The sequence below is a fragment of the Buteo buteo genome, chromosome 19 (genome assembly GCF_964188355.1).
Source record: "Buteo buteo chromosome 19, bButBut1.hap1.1, whole genome shotgun sequence".
NCBI lineage: Eukaryota > Metazoa > Chordata > Aves > Accipitriformes > Accipitridae > Buteo > Buteo buteo.
The window spans coordinates 3774579-3783438 of NC_134189.1; positions in this window are offsets into that span (position 1 = coordinate 3774579).

Here is an 8860-nt window from a genome sequence, read left to right on the forward strand (position 1 = left end):
CACTGATGAAACGCATGGGGTGGAGAGTGGGAAGTGCTTTTCTTTGTTCCCTTTGCATCCCTCTGCCCAGTGGCTCAATGGAGCTGCGTGTGTGAAGGAGGATCTCTTGTCTTCCTGCTTGTGTGACGAGGTGGCAGCTGTTGCGTGGGTGCGAAAGGTCTTGTGGCCCTCCCCGTAAGCAGAGGACACCTTGCCGTTTCAGTCGACGCATGCAGGGGGACGCCGCTTTGGCCAAGCCATCCTCTCCTGCCTTGCTGCTGGTGCCTGTGATTCCGGCTGTGCGCACAAAGAGGGATGTCTTCCCCTCCTCTGCTCCGGCAGAATGACAGGGTGGGTAATTTATGGGCTGAGAAGAGGTGAGCACGTCATCTGTATGCAGAGGCAAGGGAAAGAAAGATGCTCTGAATCTACACCCTGGATGAAAACTGCCCGTTTAATAACAGGGTTCCCCTTTTTCCTTGTGATTCCTGATTCAAAACCCATGAAAAAGCACAAGGAGAAACCTGGTGCAGTCTTTCACAAATGCCTTCCTTACCCTACTCAGCTTGCCTAAGGCACTAAAAAAGCAGCCACTCTTCTTGCTTTTACTGGCTTCCTATAGAGCAATGGCTTCAGATCTTACTCACTTCCCAGATGTCATGAGTTGAACGTCCTTGACCCAGCCTTCAGTGTATTAATTTAGCATATATGACAGTGTCTGGACTCTCTGATGTTTACTGTGCTACCTTTTATCTGAAAGCTTTCAGGAACAGGGTAACCAGCTCTAGGGACAAGGAGCCTCTGTTTTTTAAGCCTCCCCTGCTGTCCATTTTTCCAAAAGCTCTACGTAGGTGCAGGAGTGAAGCCCATGGATTTGTTTGCTTCAGTTGCCAAGTGAAGCCCAAGAAAGGACACATTTTGCTTTGCTGTGGAAAGCTTTGGCTTTGGTTTGTTATTAAAGCCCCTTTGTGATCAAGGGGCTCATTTCTTAGAGGGGAGAAGAAGGAACATTTCATGGGAAAGTCTGATAGGTCCCAACAGTCCTTATGAGAGGACTCCTATCTTTGGAGGTCACTAGCTGGGTAAATTAGCCTAGAGGCTCTCAGGATGAAAAATACGCCTCCTATCCCTCATCTTTGCTCCAGCTCCATTTCTGCTGAGTTAAATACACACCGTTTTGAAAGGAAGAAACATAGCCTTCTGGCAGTTATGTCTCTATGAACGCACACACCGGCTCCCAAAGAAATACACGTGTTTCCCCGTTAAAAATTTTCTGAAGAAAAGAGAGCTGAGACAGGCACACTCCAAGTTTTCATCTCAGTGAAATACCTTTATTCAATGATCCCACTGACAACACGTACCAAGTGAAACCAGAGCATTTCCCTATTCAGAGAGTATGCGCTGCCTGTCTCCACCGCCACCAACTTGCTCTGGGTAGGAACCTGCTGAGACAACGCTGTAGTCCCATGTCAAAAATCAAACCCTGCATGTTTGTATAACTGTTCTGTCTCAGTCTGCGGCTTTAAACCTCCCTGCTGCTCGCAGGGACAAGCTGATTTTCTGTGTGCGTTTAAATGAGATGCGCACATGCAAATTTACAACTTGAAAGCTTCCTTGTGAAGGCTTTATTTTTTTTCTGTCTTATTGTATTGTTCTTTTTATTAAAACTGAAGGCAATGACAACTGAAAAATATATTTTTGTTCTTCTATACAGAAAAACACAACAAGCACTAAAGTAGGAAATAGGATGAGTAAGTGACAACTCTTGAAAGGGGATTAGACAGCAGCAGTGTAATGATGCATAAATCCCATGTTTTGCATACAAAAGTTTCTTCAGAAAAAAAATACAGATTTGATATCAAAATGTTTAAGTAATATCAAAAGACTTGAACATTTTAATTTTTTTAATACAAAAAATGGAAAAATAGTGATAAATACTATTTCATTAACTAAAAAAATGAAATACTTTCTTTGGAATGACTGCTAGTTTGGCATTTCTTTGCTTTGTATGATGTTAAAATAAAAATGAGTGGCAAAAAATAGAAGCTTGAAATGCAAATGAACATTTTGCAAATTAAAATAGTTCAGTTGCCCCCCTTTTTCAAATGTAACCAATTATTTATGTTCAAAACAAGAAATGATTTACTTTTAAATTACTAAAGAATGAAGAAGTTATTTTTCTGCAAAGTCCTAATATGATGGCTTTTGTAGGGTAGTTTGGGGATATTTTTACATTTCTGCTTGACCTGGAAATGCAGATGACTCTCATTTGTTACAATTATTGTGCTACCTGTCTAATTTAGTCTATAAATTCCTTGAGGCAGGAAACACATCTTCCCTTGGGGCTGCTGAGCTCTGAAGGCAACTCTTTACACCAGAAGGCAGCTCTCTAGAACAAAATCACGCCGTGTTAATTTTCTCAACTCGTCCTGCCTGTGCCAGGCAAATCTAGAGGTCCACAAAGCCTGTGAGGTTTTTAAAATACGGTGTGCTTTCAGAAAGTGAAAAATCCTGGATGCGCGGACTCGAAATCAACTTGGGATCAATACTTGGGAGTTTTTTTGTCCTATATTGCCTGTCTCGAAGAGGAAGAAGATTGTATTTATGCTGTCAGTCAGGAGGCATGACCGTTCCTGCCCCACTGGTCTCTTCCTCTGGATAAAGACAATAAGGGGACAATTTTCCACCCGACGCCTCTGAAAAATCTCCTTTAAGCTCCCACTTTTGTGTGTGACTCAGAGCCAGAGCTGTCCAGTGTTTATGCACCGTATGGATGCTGCAGCTCGCAACACCTCATCTCCGAGGGCTCGTGCTCAGCCAGCTGTTTAGAGCAAGGCTACGAGCTCAGGAGGTCAGAGGCACCCGTGCGTAGGTGCATCGGCGGTTGCCAGCGATGGTGCAGCTGCAAATTGCCCGCATCACCTCTTGGATCCTCATGTCCTTGTAGGTTGTCTTCCATCCTTTACGCCTTACTGGACTCTGACAGTCTCCCCGGTGACAGCTGAACTGCTCTGATCTTCTCAAAGTTCAACAGCTGGCAATGATCTAGCAGAAAGCCCATGCAGCCTGCCTTCTGGAGTCCTTTTAACCTCAGATTTATTAGCTGTGTGTCTCTGTAGATTTCTCAACAAGCTCATGAATTGGAAATATTAATAAAAGGGACACTGTAGGTTTAAACTGATAACATTTATTATGGCTTTTTAATGGCACAATTATTAGCAATTGACATTTAAAATGGCATCATAATCCATCAAGGTGAAATGGACTCAGAAAGATATTTCTCCCAGGCCAAAAATAATAAAAACAGCAGCAGCAGGATTGCAAGAGAGGAAGCACACAAACAGTTTGAGTCCAGGTCACTGATTACATAGTTTGGAGGTGATTTTTAGCAACTTCACCCTCTGTTTAGTCCATTCTTGTATTTCGTAATGCTGCTTCTCCCCTGCCAGGCCCCTCAAGCCCTTTGTAGAGGTTTTTCTAGCAAAAATCTTTAGTTAATCCATGATGGGGAGCCTGCCTCTTTGCTTCAAACAGAGCAGGAGCTGTTATATGTGGGAAGGGCTGGAGAGATCAAAGGTTGTCCTTTTCATAGCAATTCAGGCCTCTGAGCAGCAATTGCCATGGAGAACTGTCCGGCATGGCTATGCTATAAACTGGCTTTGATCCGTCTGCTGTTTGGCTGACGGAAAGTTAAAAATAAAGAAGGAATGTGCTTAAAGTAGCCCATCCTTGCAAACATGGGAACATCAACAATTCCCTCCCCACCTACTGAAGAAGGCTACAGAGGCTACAGGTACAGAAATAAAAGCAATTCTCCTGGAAAAAAAACCAACCAAGCTCCAGGAATCGATAACAGAGTAAAACACAAAGTCCATGACCTCTAGCTCATTATTTCAAATTGGTTGTAGTTTGGTAGTGAATAAATGTCCGTAGTAATGCATGAAAATGAACTTCCCGTGTCCCAGAATGGTTCTTCATCACCTACATGTGGAGAAGGAGCTGAATCCTCCCATGAATCACTAGCACTATGCTGGACTGCTGTTGTTTTGTAGCGGCATCTGCAATTAAAGAATTAGGCCTTCACTGCATTTTCCGTTCTGGAGATGCCCAGTGGAAGATAATCTTTTAAACAGTGCCACGGCAAGCTGTCTCATCTGCCAATGGGGAGGAGACTGGCACTTCCAAATGGGCAATTCAAGCTATCCTCAGGTAAGTGCCTGAGAAATGTTCCTAACCTCCCTCAGGAGGCACTTGTCTCTCTATATTTTCAAGAGAGAAAGCCTCAAGAAGTAACTTAGACTAATTATCTAGAAGTTAGGTGCCTAGACTATGGTAACTCCCCCCCCCCCCGCTTCAAATCGACCATGCAATGCACAGACTGGGAGTGTGAGACTGACCTTTTTTTGTCCTGTGTTCTTAACGATGTGTGCACGGGACTGTTTTGTTTTGGTAGGCAGCTTTTTTCAATATGCTCGTGTGAAAAAAAAGCACACACAAACAAAGTGAGCGGAGCAGTAGGCAGAAGTCAGTGAGGTTGAGCTGACCATCAGCGTCTTGGCTGTATGGGAAATGTTTACGCTACACTAATGGGGTGGAGCTGCCAGCTATTGCCTCATTCCTGAGAAGGCTGGTCTAGAGTCATTCACCTCCTGGGTACGGTTTTATGGGAAGTAACCTTGTGCTGGGAGTATTTTGGGATTTCATGAGATGCTCCTACACGAAATCAGAACAAAAAGTCAAACTCTCAAGGACTCAAAAAAAAGACCTTTTTTCCAGTTCATTACCCTTGGATCAATAAAAACATTTCATTTTGGTCATAATAAAATGTTTTGTCTTGCTGTTGAACTTTCAATTATTTTTTCACCATAATTAATTTATTTTTAAATAAAGAAGTAATCTCAAACATGGAAAACCAACCTTTTAAAAACTATTGGAACAACACGTTTCAAAAATTTCAAGAACTTTCATTATCTTTTTTTTTTGTTTTTTTAAATGAATAGTGAATCCAAACAACACCAGCCTGATGGTGTACTGCTCTGTGTGTGCAGAGCAAATCCATGTGTTTGCTGCTGACCCAGTTTCCTGGTCTTCTAGATGCAATTGGAAAATCAGCTGTTTGCCAAAAAACATTCAGGAAAAGTTATATTCTGTATGCTTTTCCAAAGGCTGCTGTAGGCTGTGATTAACAGGAGGCATAGTTAAATACCTAGTCATATTATATTGTTAAACCCACTTTTTTCAAAGGCTTTTCCTCTATTTCCATAGCTATTTTTCTCAAATCTAGCAGTTCAGTCTGTGAGGTATCCTGGAAAGCAGTTATTGTATAGATAATTTATGTGGGAATAAGGAAATTCTATATTACATGCATAACAGGGCTTTTATCTGTCTGGGATGGTCACAGATTTCAGTGTGTACAAGTTTGCCAACCTTACCTTTCTCTAAAATTGCTTTGATTTCCACAAGAAAAAACCATTACTGTGTCATAAAGTTCCCAACTGCCTCTGACACCCTGCATGAATTTTAATCAGTCAACACCTTTCACATGATAGGCTTTGCAAACAGTATTGTGAAACAATAGTTTAGTTACCAGTAAATAATTCAATGTTAAGGCTGACAGAGCCAGTATTGGGTGATCGCTTCTTGAACCATTTCTGCCTCTCAAAGCCACGCAGGAGAGGGCAGCATGTCCTGTGGACAGCACACCCCGGCTGCAACAGCCTAGGTGGGGAAGTGAAAATTGTCTTACGTCCTTGTCTTCCACTTTAAGTCGAGTCATCCCCACGGTGAAAAGATGCCACAGAATGCAAAGTGATACTCTTATCCACCTGATTTCCATGCAAAGATTCTCCTGCAGTTACTTGACACAGTAAACCCCATGATTTACAAGCCAAGAACAACCTTGAATTTTTTGCATATATGGGCTTCTGCAGCTTTGCAGGGTGGGAAAGAATTACAGAAAGAGAAAGGAGAAGGGAAGAGAAGGGAAGAGAAGGGAATAGAAGAGAAGAGAAGAGAAGAGAAGAGAAGAGAAGAGAAGAGAAGAGAAGAGAAGAGAAGAGAAGAGAAGAGAAGAGAAGAAGAGGACTATTTCAGTTGGAAAAGACCTACAGTGGTCATGTAGTGCAACTGCCTGACCAATTCAGGGCTGACCAAGTTAAAGCAGGCTGTTAAGGGCATTGTCCGAATGCCTCTTAAAGGCTTTGGACACTGACCACCTCTCTAGGAAGCCTGTTCCAGTGTTTGACCACCCTCTCAGTAAAGAAATGGTTCCTAACGTCCAGTCTAAACCTCCCCTGGTGCAGCTTTGAACCATTCCCACGCATCCTATTACTGGATACAGGGGAGAAGAGATCAGCACCTCCCTCTCTGCTTCCCCTCCTCGGGAAGCTGTAGAGAGCATACAATATCTATAAAGAAAGCCAGTACACTAAAATCAGTGAAAGGCTAGTCACTAAAGCCTTTTTTTTCAGGTGACTTATTCTAGAAAGCACAAGAGAAGCTGAGAGTTGTCCTGTCTTCTTTCAACTTCAGATTTCCCAGCACCTAGTCATGCAGTTTTAAAGAAATCAATAATGGGAAAAGTGACAATCATTCATGGTTTTTCCTGTCAAATACCCCAAACCCTACTTATAACTGATCCTGATCCAGGCCTTACTGGGCCAAACAGCCTCTTGCCTGGTGAGACTTTAAGTATTATTTCAGGATGAGCTGGGAACTGGGATGGTTTGTATTATTGAATTTCTCTGTAGGTCCTGAAAAAGAATAGCAGGAGGGCATGCAGATGTGTCCTCAGAGCCATAGAAAGGGAGTCCCAAAAGGAGAATAAATTCTGTGTTGAAAGGGAAGTGAGAGTAGTAGACAAAAAATCTCGGTAGCAGGAGAGGCTACTGCGTAGGAGCAAGACATATCAGCAGGGCAGACTGGGAGACATTATCCTTGCAACGTGTCCTGTCAACACATCACCTTCATCAGTGCTAAAATTCAGGTCAAACTCCATGAAGAGAGAGTAAAAGAGATCACACTGTAGTGATTCATTAGTTCTGCTTACAAAACCTGGGGAAAATGTCACCTCCAAATTTAGACAATACATCAAAATTTCAACCTCTGCCAGGGACAGTCGTGTCAGGCTGGCCAGATGGCAGAATGGCAAAACAAGCAAACAGTCCATCGAGGCCCTGGAAAATCTTGGGAGAGCACAAGATATCTGTGTACAGACTACAGAAGGAAAAATATCACCTGCAGGCACACAAAGGAGATGTTCTTCCACTTACTGAGGAGATACGAGCCCCTCTCCCCTCCTGAGCCAGCCCTCTCCCAGGCTCTTCCCTCCACTTCGGTAGCATTGCAACCTCCCTGTCCTCTCCCTGGGGATCCTGAGAAAATGATGAAGCGCACAATATTCCTAGGCTTTCAGCATTTTGTTTTGTTTAATGGGCTCCAGTGGGAGCTCTTATTAATCCACTCTAGAGAGAAGAGCTTTTTTTGTTGTTGTTGCTGCTGTTGTTGTTTGCCCCCTTCTGCCTGAGGCAGGTCATGAATTATGTCCCTGATGTTCTTCCTCACTTCTGGACTTTCCTGTGATGTCCCACAGGGGCCCATTAAGATCTTCCTTGCTGCAGCCCTCCAGAGAAAGGCCAAGTGCTGAAGTGGTAGAGGCAGGGGAAGAGAGAGGCTCTTGTGGCTCAGGGAATTACGGGATCTTTGGAGCAGAGCAGCAAGTCACCATGAGGGTTTGGGTAAGGGCAGGACATCTCCAAAGCTACACAGGCGCGTGAGGGTCTGCTGGGGGGGTTGAGTTGCATACTGGAATAAATTGTCCGATTACAGGGCAAAAGTATGGTTTGGGTTTTTTTCCTTCTTAACTTGCTCTCTGAGTCATGGTATTTCCACTCATGTAGTGGCACGAGAACTCAGACTTCAGGAAAATGGACATTTCTGACCTGCAGCTGACTGCAGGTTGTTTTGTGTTCTGGCCCACAAACTACACACACTTGAGCCAAAGTTTAGCTCCAGCTGCTATAGCTGCCTATGCCTTTGGGGCAGAAAAGCCCTAGTTTGGTTCCCCTGGGTGACACTTAACATAGCCTCTTTCATGCATTTCAAATAAATTTCCTGCAAGAAGCCATCCCATGTTTTTATAACCACAGACATTTTAAACATATTTCTGTATTTTCTGATGTGCTGCTGCTGCAGGCTATGAAAATCGTTTGGGCTATATAGCTTGTTTTTTTCTTTTTTCCCTTGCAGTTTGTAGTAGGAAAGCAACCTTTCTGCAGTTGTGTGCCAACCTGGCCTCTTTTCAAGTGCACTGTCTGCTTTTTATCCATGAAATCACATACCGGAAAGTCCGTCTAAAGAACATTATTAGCTGAGGCTGCAGAGTCAAGTACTGGAAAGCTAAGGCAATGCCAGACTTGAGATTGCTTCTACTCATACATTAAGAGACAGATGCATTAGGACATACTAAAAGCTTTTGTCGATGGCCAGACTCCTGCGGAAGGTGGGAGGATCTGTCTCACAGGCAGGACTGATAAATTATCTGAAAAGTGACTCATTTCCATGAACTCTTTCCTCCTCAGCCTTGCCCCCCCAACCCCCTTCCCTCTGCTCATTTTGGTCCATTGTGACCCCCACAGCTCCCAGTAGGTTCTAAAACCAGGGTGGCTGCGGCACACGCCACGGCACTCTGCCGCAGATGGAGGAGGAGGTGGCAGATGAGGATTGCCTGGTTCAGACAACCCCTGGGGGGGACGGAACAGCATTTTCTTTTAGCCCAGAAGCAAGAGACAGGAGCTGCTAGGTAGATCACCCCTCTCTGTAGTTTGTTCCTGGCTTGTTCAAGCCTCCTTTGGTGATGAGCTGTCCGTCACTGGCGAGGCAC